General features: G+C 41.3%; 1 protein-coding gene across 13 annotated transcripts in view; it reads right to left on the reverse strand.

The window, feature by feature from the left end:
• MAPK10 (mitogen-activated protein kinase 10) overlaps nucleotides 1–18,298 on the reverse strand; it is a 236,462-nt gene that overhangs the window by 181,508 nt on the left and 36,656 nt on the right. For 12 of the 13 annotated variants that reach the window (XM_034440428.3, XM_034440427.3, XM_034440424.3 and 9 more), the window contains exon 2: nucleotides 10,113–10,323. The gene's annotated coding sequence lies outside the window, so the exon portion shown is untranslated. Of the gene's footprint in view, nucleotides 1–10,112; nucleotides 10,324–18,298 lie in introns of those variants that run through there. The other variant, XM_087875097.1, reaches the window with a different exon arrangement.

Here is an 18,298-nt window from a genome sequence, read left to right on the forward strand (position 1 = left end):
GGGGATTTTGTCGTATCCTTCCCCTGGAGTAGGGTGGGAATGGAAATTTTGCAATATCCTTCCCCTGCCATGCCCACCAAGCCACGCCCACCAAGCCACACCACACCCACCAAGCCATGCCCACAGAACCGAGAGTAAAAAAAATTGAATTTCACCACTGCCTACTACCCTGTTTCTCAAATAACATTTCTTATCCCTCAACAAGACCAGGATGGAGTTGGGCTTCTAGGAAGACTAAGAAAGTGGAAAGTACGAAAGTGTTTTGATTTTGTAAGCATCCTACTTGATTTCTTGACACTCTCACATACTGTATATCATATTGGAATAGCTGGACCAATTGTCTGACTCAGTAGCGAATATCTTCCTGTTGGCATAATGGATTCTTTATTTAAAAATCTTTCAAGAAAACAGTGGCTGTGAATATAGGGAGGACTCACAAAGACCATTTTTCCAGTAATTGTCTTCAGTTAGCCCCTTTTGGCATTCTGCACTGTAAATACAACTAAAATAATAACAAAATTTCTTCTGGTGCTCTGGTGAAGAAGCTATTTTCTAAAAAGATAGGGCATTTTTCCACCTGGCTATGTACTGTCTAAATTAACTTACTGAACCCTGATGTCCTTCAGAAATATTGAAAATCCTTCACGTCAAGAAGGTGTCAACTTAAGAGCAGTTTGGCTGTACTGAATTTCGAAATCCTGTCAGGATCTCAGACAAGGAGATGCTAAAGAGTGAATCTGGGACTTTAAAGGAGATGCTTTTATTATTAATTTGGCCTTTCTTTCCTTAGTATTGTGTGAGAAGGTACCTTTCAAAATTGTGCAGGACTTTGAAGGAACAGTAAAGGAGCAGCATGAGAAATGCAGAGCCCAAAATCAGTCAAAGGAAAGCTTTTTTAAAAAAATATCTCATGTTGAACTTGGCTTTTGTTGACTACATCAAACAGGTGTGTGTAATTTTCTTGCCTACAACAGAGAAGTGCCAAGTGCTCCAGCCCTATTAGCTTTTTTGCAGAGTCATGAAGACCTCACTTTTCTCCCATACATTGAGCCAGAAGATAATAGAGCCAATGAAAGTGGGTGCTTTGATATACCTAGCCTTGGCTAGGTGTGTAATTGTGTTTCCATAAATTGATGTTATATTTTCTCTTTGATTTTGACACTTTTATTTTTGTTAATGCACACTCCCAGAATTGTAAATTGTGATTTATCACATTATAAATATGGCACAACTCCATGACGCTAGCAGAAAAGCTACTGTTCATAAATAGGGAGCAAACCAGAGATGGGTTTCAGCAGGTTCTGACCAGTTCTGGGGAACTGGTAGTAAAAATTCTGACTGGCCCCGCCCCCATCTATTCTCTGCCTCCCAAGTCCCAGCTGATCGGAAGAAAATGGGGATTTTGCAGTAACCTTCCCCTGGATTGGGGTGGGAATGAAGATTTTACAGTATTCTTCCCCTGGGGTGGGAATGGAGATTTTATCCTTCCCCTGCCACGGCCACCAAGCCATGCCACGCCCACCAAGCCACACCCACAGAACCGGTAGTAAAAAAAATTTGAAACCCACCACTGGAGCAAACCCCCACACTCACTAGCACTGATGATGTTACCTCCTGAAATGAAACATCTTCAAGCAAACAATAAAGCTCGGAAAAGACCAAGGACACCACATTCATACATCCATCAATCAATCTGGTAATCATTATTTTCTTCTGGGATTTTTTTAAAAATTAAGTCTGGCTATAGTCCTGGGAGTTCCTGGGGTCTGGGGCTGAGGATCTTTCATAAGTCTGATTCTGCTTAGGTTTTCCTTAGGTCCACCATGATATTGGCTGTCTTCTAAGAAAACAAGCAGCTTATTTTGCTCAATTTTCTTTGAAACGGTGGATCTGGATAATATCTCAAGTAACCTAATCAGAATCCCAGGGTAAGGGAAAGTGCCCTGATTGTGGCTAAATAGATGAATGGTTGAGAAAAGATAACGGGGCCCATCCTTACAATTTCCTACTGAAATGCCTACATGGAGTCCTAACAATGTATATTCAAGTGGAACAACAGAAAAATTGACTGATTCCTGTATGTGATTGCTAAGAGTCAACAACAAATTGATGGCGCATAATCAGTGTTAAAAAAAAAAACACAGCATGGAATAAACATATTGCAGGACCTCTGCAATGAAGCAAATGAATGCTTTTAATATCGAATTTATTTTATTTCCTTTTTGCAGGATGATGGTCATTATTATTGCTATCTTTTCAATCACTCATTCACACAATTAATGTTAAAGTATACTCAACTGGCAATAAACAAGGGCACTCAAACATCAGATGTTTGATATATAGACGTGGTTAAAAGAGTAAAGGTAAAGGTTCCCCTCGCATATATGTGCTAGTCGTTCCCAACTCTAGGGGGCGGTGCTCATCTCAGTTTCAAAGCCGAAGAGCCAGTGCTGTCTGAAGACGTCTCCGTGGTCATGTGGCCGGCATGACTAAATGCCAGAGGCGCATGGAACACTGTTACCTTCCCACCAAAGGTGGTCCCTATTTTTCTACTTATATTTTTTACGTGATTTCGAACTGCTAGGTTGGCAGAAGCTGGGACAAGTAATGGGAGCTCACCCCGTTACGCAGCACTAGGGATTCAAATCGCTGAACTGCCGACCTTTCGATCAACAAGCTCAGAGTCTTAGACGCTGAGCCACTGCATCCACCTAGGTACTACTTAATCTGCTTAACCTCAGCAAAATTACCAGATCAGAGGTATCTGTAGATTATGGATTTTTTAAAAATGGATGGAGCTTTGAGCATTTAATTGTAGGCATCATCTTGGCTTTAATTTATATTTTACCATGCTCTGCAGACAGCCCAGTACAAAATGAACTTTTCAGCTTAGCGTAAAGGCAGATAAGGAACAACATGCTGGATAGCAGACTGAAATTGATCTATAATACCCTTCCACATTATGTTGAGATGTACAGAATTTCAGCACTGTGCAATTCTTCTGCAGCCTCTGGAAAAGACATGGCTGCTTTAAGATGTTTCAGAAGTTCCACAGTGATCTTCCACAAGCTCTGAGGCATTTGAAGGCTGAATATAAAGCACTGCACAGCTCTATTACATTTCTATTTAAATGTTGGGCAACTAATTCTTTGTCAGTCTTCTTACTTGGCAATGATTAAGCTGCCACATGTGCAAGATGGCTGTATCATGCATTCTCATATGGTGCCCAGGACAAGTCCTTAGGCCACATCTTTCAACTGTAATTGCTTAAGCATATCTGAATATTTATTATGCATGTGGAATTCCTCTCATTTCTACATTTATAAAATAAATACTTGAATTCGCAGGTCCAATTACGTGTAACTTCCTCACATATGCCTCAGTTGCTTGTACTGGTGGTTGGTAGCTACACCCAAAACTGGGCAAGATTTTAATCGATTATGCTCTTTGCTGTGGGCAATTTTTTAAGTCTGTATGTTGACTGCAGGAAAATGTTATCTTATATTTTTCCAGCATCAACTCGGGGTGGGTGGGTGGGCTCAAAGCTGCCCCAGGAGCAGTGGTGGGATTCAAGTAATTTAACAACCGGTTCTCTGCCCTAATGATTTCTTCCAACAACCAGTTTTCCAACCTGCTCAGAAAGTTAACAACCGGTTCTCCCGAAGTGGTGCGAACTGGCTGAATTCCATCACTGCCCAGGAGTTATTGATACAGTTTTACAGAGGAATTATTGAGACTGTCATTTGTAACTTCCATAACTGTCTGGTTTGGTACAGCAACCAAACAGGACAGATCCAGACTCCAATGGATACTTAGGATTGAAGAAAGAACTTTTGCAACCAGCCTGCCTTCTATGAAGATCTGTATATTGTGCAGGTCAAATCCCTCACATCCTGGACATGAACTGTTTCAACTCCTCCCCTTGGGATGGCACTACAGGGCATTACAGGCCAAAACAACTAGATACAGGGGCAGTTTTTTCCCTCATGCCATCACTCTGCTAAACACCCAATTCTCTCCTAACGTCTATTAACTCATGTAGTGTGACTGTAGTATTATCATTTACTCTTGTGATAGATAGATAGATAGATAGATAGATAGATAGATAGATAGATAGATAGATAGATAGATAGATAGATAAAGAAAGAAAGAAAGAAAGAAAGAAAGAAAGAAAGAAAGAAAGAAAGAAAGAAAGAAAGAAAGAAAGAAAGAAAGAAAGAAAGAAAGAAAGAAGAAAGAAAGAAAGAATTGGCTAAGTGTCATTGGACACACAAGGACACACAAGGAATTTGTCTTGGTGCATATGCTCTCAGTGTACATAAAAAGAAAAGATACATTCGTTAAGAATCATAATAATAGTCATAGGGTACAAATAAGCAATCGAATCATACTAGGAAACAATCAATATAAATCGTAAGGATACAGTAACAAGTTACAGTCGTCACACAGTGGAAGGAGATGGGTGATAGGAACGATGAGAAGATTAATAGTAGCGCAGACTTAGTAACTAGTTTGACAGTGTTGAGGGAATTAGCAGAGTGATGGTGTTTGGGAAAAAACTGTTCTTGTGTCTAGTTGTTCTGGTGTGCAGTGCTCTATAGCTGTAATGGCGAACCTGTGGCACGTGTAGCCATATCGGTGGGCACGCCAGCTCAGCTCTGGCGTGCAAGCGCGTGCCGGCCAGCTAATTTTCGGGCCTTCTGGGCCCACCAGAAGTAGGGAAACAGTCTGTTTCCTGCCTCCGGAGGGCCTGGGGGGGGTGGGGAAGGCCCATTTTTCTTTCTCACCTGGCTCCAGATCCTCTCTATATATCTGGGAAGGGCGAAAACAGCCTTTCCCACTACTTTGGAGGCCCGCCGAAGGCCTGAAAGGGCCCATTTCCCAACTCCCGGTTGGACAGGAAGTAACATTTTTTGCTGTCCCCAGCCTCCAGAGACATCCAGAGAGGCCTCCGAGGGAGTGGGAAAGGCTGTTTTCCCAGATGCATAGAGAGGATCTGGAGGATCTGGAGCCAGGTGAGAAAGAAAAACAGGCCTACTGGCCCATCGTGTGCCAGGAGCGGGGGTGGGGGAGAGGGGGTTGCGTGCGCTTGCACAGGGCAGGGTGCATAGAATTATGGGTATGGGCACGTGCACGCGTGAACCTCCCCCGCCTCCCCCCCTCCTGGCACGCGATGGCAAAAAAGTTAGCCATCCTGCTCTATAGCATTGTTTTGAGGGTAGGAGTTGAAACAATTTATGTTATCTTAGAATAACGGAGTTGGAAGGGATCTTGGAGGTCTTCTAGTCCAACCCCCTGATCAGGCAGGGAACCCTATACCATTTCAGACAAATGGTTATCCAATCTCTTCTTAAAAAGTATTGGAGCATTTACAACCTCTGGAGGCAAGTTGTTCCACTGATTAATTGTTCTAACTGTTAGGAAATTTCTCCTTAGTTCTAGGTTGCTTCTCTCCTTAATTAGTTTCCACTCATTGCTTCTTGTCCTGCCCTCAGGTGCTTTACTCCCTGGATAATATTCTTTACTCCCCCTTTTATTGGTAGTATTATGAGGATGATATTCTGTTACCTTGCATATACATTGAGAGCTTCTGCACCAGAGACAAATTCCTTTTGTGTCTAATCCCACTTGGCCAAATAAAGCATTCTATTCTCTTAAACAGCACTAACATCTGTTGATGTAGAAATAGGCACCATTTCAATTTATTACAGCTCTGTAGTTCAGCAAGAACCTTTTCACAAGCAATGCACAAATATCTCTTACCTTGCCTCCACAGCCTGTCAGAGATGGGGAGGGGGGGAATGCATCCTCTAAAAGCTATTTTTAGCAGACAACAGCCTGCCCTTACAATTTGTTCAGCACATAACTGCCTGTTGTCAGAGGCTTCCTGGGTGAAAAGCAGAAACATCCAAGCTGACCACCTTATAGCCAAGTTCCATGCAGATCACCCGGGCAAGGTGGGAGGGGGCAGGACACACACACCCCGGACAGGGTAACGGTACTTTACTTGTTGTTTGTCTTACACAGGCCACCCTGGAAAAATGAAGGGGGAGGGGCCGGATATCAGCACTTCAAGCTGCATTTACTCTAGTGCTGACATAAGAAGGAGAAGGGAGGCGTCTGGAAAGGGACGTTTGACTTTTCACCTACTTATTTTCCCTGGAGATAATATCCCCTAGGAGATGGGATGGGAGGGGGAAATTCCTTTGAGCCGGAGCAGTAGATTAGGGGTAGAATGACTTGGAAGATGGCCAATGAGTGCAGGGGAGTGGGGAATGGAAAGGGAGGGGTTTGGGTCTGGAAGTCAGTGTTGGCTTCGATGGAGTTGGATTTTAGAATGTCGTGCTTAATAAATAGGAGTTTTCTTTCAAAGACTTTGTTTGAAATGCAATTTATTTGAGACGACCTCGAAACCTGACACCTGCAAATGATTTCTCAGTAACTATCAGTAAGCATATGACTTTTCACAGTTGCTAATAATACATACTCTACAGCCTATCTTACATTTAGATAGGTCTAAAGATCTTACATTTAGGTAGGTCTAAAGATCTTACATTTAGCGCTTTCAAGATTCTAAAACAGGGGTGTCAAACTCGATTTCATTGAGGGCTGCATCAGGGTTGTATTTGACCTCAGGGGGCTGGGATGGGCGTGGCCAACTCAACGTCACTCGTGTCGGGGGCGCCGGCGATGGCCTGAGCACTTTGCCAGTGAAAATGGGCTCCTGAGCTCCATTTTCGGCTGTGATGGCCTCCTACAACCCACTGCCAGTGAAAATGGAGCTCGGGAGGGCCGCCCTCCTGAGCTCCATTTTCACTGGCAGAGACCCAGCGGGCCAGCCCTTCACTGTCTCCAGGGAAGCCCCACAGGCCAGATCTAAGCAGCCCATGGGCCAGATCCCATTCCCGGGCTTTGAGTTTGACACCCCTGTTCTAAAAGGATAAAATACACTGTAGCTGCTATTTAACTGGATGAAATGTTTCTATAGTTGTTACTTTTGAAGATCAAATTTAATTAATAGGTTATTGTTTTATTATTATTATATTTATTAAATGTATATGCCTATCATTACCAGAAGAGCAAAAGAGCCTTTTCTCCAATATGGTTGAATGACTATCATCCTTGGGATAAAAGAAATGGAATATTGATCCCAAAAAGGAAGGTTTTAAAATTATGATATGGAATGGAACCAGAATGTCCACTGAGATCTACATAGTCATCGTTTTGCAAAAATGATCAAGGCAGAATCAATTGTTAAGAAAAGTGGACATTCGGATAATATACGAACTGTGTAAAGAAACATCCCTCCATTAGAAAATGAAATAATTTGTATCTGAGTTTGCACTAAAGGGCCAAGGCACTAAATCACTCTCTTAAATATCTGCTTGTTCCTCTTTCAAGATGAAATACAGGTGCAATGTTTCCCATTTTTTTTCAGAAGAAGGGCTTTGGAAAATGCAAATGAAGGAATGGTGCATCTGTCTCTGACTCATTAAAGCACCTATCTCTCTTCAGAAGCACCAAATTTGGAAGATTTGGTTTAGAATGAACAGCAGTATGAACACAGCACCTGTCTCTGGCTCATCAAAGCACCTATCTCTCTTCAGAAGCACACAGCAGCAGCAGCAGGCAGACATGCAATACTATGAAAAGACATGGCTGCTTTAATGAGCCATAGACAGGTGCTGTGTTCACACTGCTGTACATTCTAAACCAAATCTTCCAAATCAGATCAGAGATATTACAGAGAATCTTCTGTTCATGTTTCTCTATGTCTCACATTTTTTCTGCATTACGTTGACTATACCAATTGCAGAATATTTCTACCAAAAAGAATGGCACGAGAATGCATTTATTTAAACAATTTATATGGCCGCCCATCTCACATTGTCACTATTTATGCTCATACTGTGAACGTATCTTCTAATGTATGCATTTGATATAAATTTTGCCTAAAATATACATCCCTGCAGCGTGGTTTTTCCCCTCCTAAAATTAATGCATTTTGTTCGTACTTTTCCCTGACATACTCATTTGTAGCAGAAAATGATTTAGAGAACTGGAAATATTAGTGGGTTAACCTTGCATATGAATTAGGAAAGGTGAACTTGAGTAAGTGTACATTATAATATGAATAAAATGTATTTCTCCCCTACCCCTAATGTGACAACCAACATTCAGTCAGTTTCCTGCCAGCCATTCACATATCCACACAAAAACTTGAACAAACGCTATGGATTAGATAGCTAATAAAAGAAAAAGAGATTAGGGACTGTTTAACCCATAACAGCATTCCCACAAAAGAGAAAGGAGGGGTCATGGGAAGGTGAATGCTTTCCAGTATCCCCAGTTCCCATCACACTATCCAAGGCTGTGGGAAGCCTGGAACACTCCCCAAACATCTCCTCCCCAACTTGGGACACTGTCCTCTAAAGAGCGGGGGGGTAGAGACCCACCAGGTGCAAGGCCAGCTGACCTAGCTCTCCAAATACAACAAACCCTCTGAAGTTAACTCAAAGATTACTTTATTAGGAGCGCCAGCAGCCCCGGCAAAAAGTTTCTCTCTCAACGCAGGCTAACAAATCTGTCTGGCAGGGAGATATTCAATGAAATCAAGTTTGATACCCCTGTTCTACATCGTGCTACGAGAACTCCAAAGATGTTAATTTCTTGCCTTGCTCGGGAACCTCATTGAATGGAATTATTTATACACATTAAATCTAACCTGGCTTCCCTCCCTTGAGGTACAACTGACTCCTCAGGATTCAAATTATTGCTGTTGTTAATTACTGGTGGAAATAACTTCAGGTCTCAGTCCTCGAAAGCAGAGAGAACAGCTGATACCCACATAGAAAGACTACAGGTAGTTCTCAACTTACAACAATTCGTTTAGTGAGCACAGTTATAACGGCACTGAAAAAAGTCACTTATGACCGGTTTTCACATTTACGACCATGGCAGCATCCCCATGGTCACGTGATCAAAATTTGGGCCCTTGACAACTGGCTTGTATTTATGGCAGTTGCATGGTTCCAGGGTCATGTGATCACCGTTTGTAACCTTCCCAGCCAGCTTTCGACAAGTGAAGTAAATGGGGGAAAGCCAGATTCGCTTAAAAACTGCAATGATTCGCTTAGTGTGGCAAAACTGAGGCAAAACTCACTTAACAACTGCCTTGCTTAACAACAGAAATGTTGGGCTCAACTGTGGTTGTGAAGTTGAGGACAACCTGCACCTGTGTTAAGTAACACCACCCATTCACCTATCTCAATTTTATCTGAATTGAACTGTCATGGCTTGTAGACAGAATTGCTTTTTCCCTTCATTTCTATCTGGAGAAACTAAGGACTGATTTAAAGACTTCTTTTATTCAAAATTTGTGTTCTATTATCCAGCTGCAATTTTTCTCTATCTTTTTCTCCTTGTTCCCCTACTTTTGGATACGATAGTAATGGACCACAAAGAAGCTTGCTGAAGAGGTTCGCGGGTTGATGTTCCCTCCCATCCCTTCTTGTGCGATTTCCTAAGATGGCTAGAATCTCTTGTACTGCCAACCATGAAAAATTCGATGGAAGAGGCTACGTTGAAAGCACACGTTAGCAGTCAGCTTAAAGTATGCAGGAGTTGACTGACAGAAAAGTGAAAACTGAGGAGAATAACCCCCTAGCAACTTAAAATGCTTAAATTTGACAGCAAAATGGCGGAATATGCCAGTTTTTCAAAATATTGGATGGAAAAGGAAGATGGGAAGGGCTTGTAGGATTTTTGTGGAATGAATGTAAAAGGCCTTTCATAGCCAGCGCTACCCTTTTTAGTGATGTTACCACACATCGTTCAATGGCTTGCTGTGGCCACTGGAAGGTAATGAGTCCCCAACCCTCATTCGGCTTCCTTCCTATAGAGCAGGAATATGGAACGATGGCCCTTTTATGACTGGTGGACTTCAACTCCCAGAATTCCTGAGCCATGCTGGCCCAGGAATTCTGGGAGTTGAAGTCCACCAGTCAGGAAAGGGCCATCGTTCCACTCCCCTGCTGTAGAGGAAGCCGAATGAGCCAAACAACAAAGCAAAGCAATATTTAGACATGAGTCACATTAAGAACATGGCATACCTTTGTGTCTAAAGGCAGGAAAAGGAGATCAGGACCTTTAAAATGTTGGCGCTGGGCCACCTATGGATGGGAAGACTTGAAGCTCTGCAGTTAAATGCCAACTCCTCCTGCCGCTCTCCCTCCTTAGGCTTTCTTGTTTGTAGAATCTCCGCTTCATCTGGAGCTCAGAGGAAAGGCAGTACAGGGAGACTTTTGATCCCCAGTTTCACACCTGAGAAAACAAGAAAGATTGGTTTGAGCTTTCTCCTAACCATAAAGTATGAAGGAATAGGGAGCAACCACACTAAAAAAAACTGAAGCCAATATTGTTGATAGATAATTGTCTACATCAGGGGTATCAAACTCAAGGCCCATGGGCCGCATCTGGCCCACAGGGTACTTGATCTGGCCCACAAGGCCACCCTGGAAATGGCAAAGGAACGGCCTGTGGTGCCTCTGTCAGCAAAAACAGAGCTTGGGGGGGGCGAGGAAAGAAAGAAGGAAGGAAGGAAGGAAGGAAGGGAGGGAGGGAGGGAAGATTATAATGAGAGGGAGGGTGGGTCTGAAGAAAGTCCTGCCTTAGCACTTGGCCACCACAGGTGCCCCTGACACGAGTGATGTCAAGCTGGCCACACCCATCCCGGCCACGGCCCCAATGGCCGCCCTGAGATCAAACACAACCCTGATGCGGCCCTCAATGAAATTGAGTTTGACACCCCGGTCTACATCATATCCTAACTCTCCATTCCATAACTTTCTGCTAGATCCCACTGAATCCAGTTGATTCCTTGTCATGACGCAGACAAGACTAGAGTATGTAGTATTAATGGCAATGCGGAAGTAACACAAATGCAGAAGTAATTTTCCATGGCTGCCTTCAGGACAAGGTTCATTGGGTGTTGCCAAATGGAAAATGAAAGTTCAGAGAGCAGAGACAATCACCATCTACATCCCCGTCTATTTCATGCATATCTCAGCCTATTTCATGTACCAACTACCCGTGTTTCCCCGAAAATAAGACCGGGTCTTATATTAATTTTTGCTCCAAAAGATGCATTAGGGCTTATTTTCTGGTTAAGTCTTACCACTCTAAACTCAATTGCAGAAAATGTGACTTCAGTAACAGAGTGATCAATGCCTGGAATGGACTACCTGACTCTGTAGTTTCTTCCCCAAGCCCCCAAAACTTTAACCTTAAACTGTCTACTGTTGACCTCACACCATTCCTAAGAGGTCTGTAAGGGGCATGCATAAGCGCACTAGCGTGCCTACCGTCCCTGTCCTAATATTCCTTTTTACTTACTCTTTTCATGTATTCAAATTATGTTTATACTTTTACCTGTTATCTTATATATGCTTGACAAATAAATTTATGATTATAAATGCATCCATCTGGCTGATGATCATAACTGGGGTTTATTTTGGGGGTAGGGCTTATATTGCAAGCATCCTGAAAAATCATGCTGGGGCTTATTTTCTGGTTGGGTCTTATTTTCAGAGAAACAGTACACAGAGGCCAGGTTTTTAAAACTTAATATTTAAGGGAAGAAAGTGAAATAAACTGTTTTACTGTTGCTATTTTAGGCAATTGGAACTCAAAAACTATGCAATTACAACTTATATAGAGATCTCCTTTAGACACGCAATATCTTTTCTATTGTATATTACCTATACAGTAATCCTCAACTTACAATTGAGCCCAGACTTTCCATTGCTAAGCAAGCCAATTGTTAAATGAGTTTTGCCCCATTTTACAGTTGTTAAGTTAGCAGCACAGTTGTTAAGTGAACTTGGTTTTCCCATTGACTTCATTTGTTAGAAGGTTGCAAAATATGACCTCAGGTACAACTGTCATAATACATGCCAGTTGTCAAGCATCCAAATTTTGATCACATGACCACAGGGATGCTTTAAGGGTCATAAGTGTGAAAAACATCATAAATCATTTTTAGTGCAACTTCAAATGGTCACTAAATGAATGGCTATAAGTCAAGGACTACCTAAATACTAAAATGATGTCAGTTACATTACTCAATTCATGAAAATGTTGGAAGTTTTGGAGTTGCTTAAAAGGAAGAAAACAACCCAGCCGAAAAACTGAAGATTTAAAGAAAAGGGGAGAAACAGCAAAACAAATGAGGAAGGAAATTTACCCACGATCACACCACTTTTTCCATCCTTCTTTTTACTTCACTTGAAAAACTCAGTGGCATATGTGATCAGGAAAATAAGATATCGTAAACTTGATGTTTAACAAACTCAATGTCACTGAAATATTTCTAGTGAAAATATTCAACAAACAAGGTATAAAATCTGCCAGAATCTACATTTTGATGGCAGAAAGAGGAAAGTAAGGAAACCAAATGATTTTGTATCGAAGTTATTCACAACCACATTCACACAAAACTCTCTTCTTTCAGAATGACTTATTTCTCAGCGGGGTTGAGAACTATAGCTTTATTGTGCAACCTCGTTAATTGTGGCTTCTAATGGAAGGATTCTGCATTAAGAAAAGAAATCTCTTTGTATATTAGATGCAACGATGCTTCTAATTTGGCCCCTGGTTTTGTATAGAAGAGGATATATGCTTTCACTGTGCCTCCATCATTCTCTTGAGCTGGCTTCTGTGAAATGTCTACGCAAATCTTTTAAGAACAACGGAGGACAATCTCTCTGGTTTCTGCATTAGTCAGACTTCCTTTTGGCTAGAGTAAATCTAATTAGACTTATTCTATAAAGTGCCCATAATTGAGTTGGATGGCAACAGGAAACAGACTGTACTGAAAATATAGCACACAAAAATTCTGCAAATGAACTGGCACTGTAGAACAATGATTGACTATGCTTTCCGCAAGGTGGATGGCAAGATTCTGGATGTAATGGCTTATGTATATAGCCATAATCATAGACTTTGGCCCAGTTACTATAATCATAGACTTTGGCCCAGTTACTATTCTACAGCCCAATCTTACAGAATTGCTCTTCTACAATGTATATCCCCAATGTTCACCATCTTTAGTTCTCACTCTAAGGCAGAATACAAATAAAATAATATTAGAATTTGACAGAGCCGAGGACATAGTGAAGGGAGCGATGATAGCTTGGGCAAAAAACGTAGGACATAACATCAAATTAGAAGATTGGGAAATGATTTGGAACAGAAATTATAAAATAACAAAATCAGCAAAACATAAAGAAAATCAATACAAAATGTTTTATCGCTGATATTTGGCACCTTCAAGATTGGCAAAGATATATCCAAATTTAACCCCAAACTGTTGGAAATGTGGACAAAAGCAGGGTACCTTCTTTCATGCATGGTGGTTATGCCCAGAATCGAAAAAATATTGGAAAAAAATACAAAACTGGTTATAGGAATTAACTGGCGTCCAAATAGAATACACTCTGGAACTGTCTCTTCTGGGGATAACGGGAAAAAAAATACAACAAAAAAACAACGTACATTATTCTACATATAATAACAGTGGCAAGACTACTTTGCACAGTGTTAAGAGCCTTGGTAGTACAGTGGTCTAAAGCACCCTGTTATTAAGCTGGTTATTAAGACCAGCTGCCTGCAATTACTGCAGGTTCGAATCTCACCAAGGCTCAAGGTTGACTTAGCCTTCCATCCTTTCTAAGGTAGGTAAATTGAGGACCCAGTTGTGGGGGCAATAAGCTGACTTTGTATAAATATACAAAAGGATGAAGGCTATTGCTGAGCACATTGTAAGCCGCCCTGAGTCTCCGGAGAAGGGCGGCATATAAATCAAATTTTTAAAAAAAAGTGTTGGAAAAACACAAATATACCCTCAGAAGACTTAATAATTAAAAAAGTCTTGGACTGCGTTGAAATGGACAAGATGACACTAGAGTTGAAAGGACTGATTGATTTGGAATATTATATAATATGGGAGAAGTGGTATAAATGGATTGAGAATAGAAAAAAAATTAGATAAAGTAGGATTGAATTTAGTTAGAATGTATAGCATATAAGTGAAATATAGTAATATGTCATGTAAATGGTCACAGTTATGCCCAAACTTTCTTCTGAGTATTTTAATTGTTGAAAATCAATAAAATATTTATTAAAAAAAACAAATAAAATAATAACTTCCCAGATGTGATTTTCCGCACTATAGGGAAATAACCTGTAAAGAGGACACAAAGTTGCACATCTTCCCATCTCTATTAGATCCATTACTGATCCTCATGCAACCATTGTGAAAGTCTGAATGTATGGTGTAGGACAGAGGTTTCAAACTCAAGGCTCGGGGGGCAGATTAGGCCCACAGGATGCTTAGATCTGGCCAGCAGGGCCACCCTGAAAACAGCGAAGGACCAGCCCACAATGCCTCTACCAGCAAAAACAGAGCTCAGGAGGGCTGCATGCGGCCCTCCCGAGCTCTGTTTTCGCTGGCAGAGGGTTGCAGGAGGCCGTCACAACCGAAAATGGACCTTAGGAGCCCGTTTTCTCTGGCAGAGTGCTCAGGCCACCACAAGTGCCCCTGACACGAGTGACATCAAGCTGGCCATGCCCAGCCCAGCAAAGCCCCCACCCCAAGCTCAAACACAACCCTGATGCAGCCCTCAATGAAATCGAGTTTGACATCCCTGGTGTAGGATCAATTTGAATAATTAGATTGGTTGTTCTCAAACTGCACAAATTAGAAATTTCTCTACAATACGCAGTGACGCCTTTTTCCAAATCTGTTCAAAACTCTGAATTGATCTGATTCAAATTAGATTCAAATCACTGGACCCATAGGCGCTAATTTTCCAAATCAAATCACATTTTGCTTGATTCCGCAATTTAATGTATGCCACTTCAACTAAGTATAGTACTTGCATTGCCAGTTGTAAGGAATATCTAAAGTATGTTTCATTTCCACACTTTAATTTTACTTTATTAAATATGAGAACATATTCAATCCATGTTGCTAATAATCTTTTCTAACTTAAATACCCTGAAAACTCTATCATTTATTTAATTATTCATAATTAACTGCAATAACTTTCATTATTCAATTTCCTTCTTGTCTTTCTCTTCTTTAAAATGTATAATTAAATAAACTATCCAATAAAACTGCAAAAAAGTCTAATTAAAAATATACTCCCCCATCCCAAAATAAGAGAGGGAGGGAGGGAGGGAGGGAGGGAGGGAGGGAGGGAGGAAGGAAGGAAGGAAGGAAGGAAGGAAGGAAGGAAGGAAGGAAGGAAGGAAGGAAGGAAGGAAGGAAATTGTCTTTCCTGATTTAGACATATCTATCCAGTTTGGGGTTGACAGAAAAATCAACTGCTTAAGAGACTCCTGTTAGCAATATTAATTAATGAAAAGTAACTCAGTTTGGAGAAGCAAGGAAAGAAGTTCTCCATTTGTATGCTTATTTTTCTATCTTTTTCTAGCAAGGATGGATAAAATATTCCCCAGACACAAACAAACAACACAACAGAGCAGTGACAAGGAGGGAAACTCTTAAAAAGAGATTCGGCAACACTGTAACTGGATAATAAAAGCATCACAACTATGAAGTTGAAATAAGGTTCACTTTCACTTGTTATTCCATTTTCAGGCAAATCCTACAATGGTTCCCAAAGTATCTGTCATTTTTGCTTATTCAAAATAGGAGATGAGGAGAGAGGACACTATATTTATTTATCATATAGATCAGGCAGGGGTCCTCAAACTTGGCAGCTTTAAGACTTGTGGACTTCAACTCCCAGAATTCTCCAGCCAGCAAAGGTCTTAAAGTTGCCAAGGTTGGAGACCTTTGCTCTAAGGAAATCCCCACTGGCGCCCCCTCCCACATCACTCCCAATTTAAGGAGGGCCGCTGAGAGTGCCTTGATCCCCTAGAGTCAATGCTGTTGAAACCCTACTCTGCAAAGCGCCGGAGCCTCCAGGATAGCTGGGAAATATTCAATTTCGAATTCCCTGAAGGAAGACTATAGCGAAAAACATTTTCTCAAAGGTGATGCAGTTTTAACAGAATTGCTATTTCGATTGTGAAGCGTTTCTCTTGAAAAATATCCCCAATTGGGTGTACAATGTATTCAAGGAGCTAGGAAAAAGAAAACTCTATAGTCTGGAATTGTTATTTACATTCCAGCTGAAATGTTAGAGGAGTCAGCAGTTATTGTTGAGAATAAAGTTTTGAACGTAAATGATAAAATAATAATAATATGTATTTGATGCCATTTTGCTATTGAACTGCTGAAAAGGAAGGCAATCAAACTGCCTCGGCAGAATGTTTGAGAAGGGGCCTTTGGATAGAATAAATATCTTTTTTTAAATTATTAGCATGAAGAGTCTGTATTTTCTCTCGGTATGCAAGTGTAGGAAGTTAGCACCCATCCCTCTCCTAGAAAAATGAAATATTCTAGGAAATATTAAAAAGGCAGAGTATTTCCCCTAAAAGAAAAATCGAAATCTTACGACAGAATCTCAACCCCAGCTCCCTGCCCACAGCAGATACTTTCGTTATTTACAAGACCAAAGGCTGGGCCAGTTTATCTACAACACAAAAGACCTTCACCCTCAGGACATAATAGGATTAGCCCACTACCCATCTCATGGCATGGCACCTGGGGAGATTACATCACCCAGCAAGATTCAACCAAGCTTGGGACTTAAGACACTACAAAGTTACCCCTGCATGGCCCCATGGGAGTCTGACAACCAAACAGAATACATTTCTTTCACAGGAACAGGAAGCTCCAAGGCGGAACCCAAGAGAGGGTATAAATCTCTCTAGCTCTAGCTCTCGCTCTCTCTCCCATGTGTTTATTTTGCCCAGGACCCAAAAAAACCCATGTGGCCCTGTCCACCATTAAACCATCTTTCCAAATAGCCTCCATGTTTCCAGGATCTTTCTCCCCACTTGGAACTGACATTTCTTCCAACACAAGCCTGCATTTCTCTGGTGTGTGCTTTCATATAATGCACTGCAAAGAGAAAACTACCATTTAATTGCCAGAAATCTCAGCAGAATTCCAACTCCACCGCTACCCTTTATATATGAACCAGTAACTGATTTAGCAATAGCTAAATAAAGTCTCCCCTTGAGAAAAGTTTAACTCATGGCGACTTTGAGTGTTGCTTTCACGGCAACAACATGGAAAGGGTTTGCCACTGCCTTATGTTCTCTCAACGTTATGGGTTGAAAGAAAAGAAAGACCAAGAGTTTTTCTTCCCACACTGATGCAGAAAAACCTGGCCTATATTAAAGGGTAGAACAGTGCTTCTCAACCTTGGGAATTTGAAGGTACAGTATATCTGAGTAGAATAATAATAATAATAATAATAATAATAATAATAATAATAATAATAATAATAATAATAATAATAATAATAATAATAATAATAATAATAATAATATTTTAATTTGTATACCACCCTTCTCCCAAAAGGGACTCAGGGCGGTGAACAGCCAAAATTAAAATACATACAATACAAAAGTTAAGATAATTAAAAGAGATTAAATCAATCGGCCTCCCAATTTAAAACCCCAAGTCTATAAATTTAAAAATCCCATTAAAAACCATTAGGCTAGGCCGGCTTGCTGGAATAAATAAGTCTTCAGAGCCTTACGGAAGGTCCGGAGGTCCGGGATCAGTCGTATTCCAGGAGGTAGCTCATTCCACAAGGCAGGTGCCCCCACAGAGAAGGCTCTCCCCCTGGGGGCCGCCAGCCGACATTGCTTGACCGACGGCACCCTGAGGAGGCCCTCTCTGTGAGAGCATATTGGCCGGTGGGAGGTTATCGGTAGCAGCAGGCGGTCTCGTAAGTACCCTGGCCCTAAGCCATGGAGCGCTTTAAAGATGAGAACCAACACCTTAAAGCGCACCCGGAAGACCACCGGGAGCCAGTGAAGCTCACGCAGGAGAGGTGTTACATGGGAGCGCCACGTCACTCCCATAATCACCCGCGCAGCCGCATTCTGGACCAGTTGGAGCCTCTGGGTGCTCCTCAAGGGGAGCCCCATGTAGAGAGCATTGCAGTAGTCCAGGCGAGATGTGACGAGGGCATGGATATTAATAGGGAGAAGGAATGGTTCTAAGTTCATCATTGATTTTCTAGACAAATGTGGAAATTGATATCGAAACAGGAGCACTTTTATTAACATTCTTGATTAATTTTAGGCACATTTCCTGATTTTGAAAGTGCTTGTTGACATAATCTTCATTTTATTTTTAATCATGAGAAGC

Source organism: Pantherophis guttatus, chromosome 8 (assembly GCF_059756535.1).
Source record: "Pantherophis guttatus breed Tessera chromosome 8, ASM5975653v1, whole genome shotgun sequence".
Classification (NCBI taxonomy): Eukaryota; Metazoa; Chordata; class Lepidosauria; order Squamata; family Colubridae; genus Pantherophis; species Pantherophis guttatus.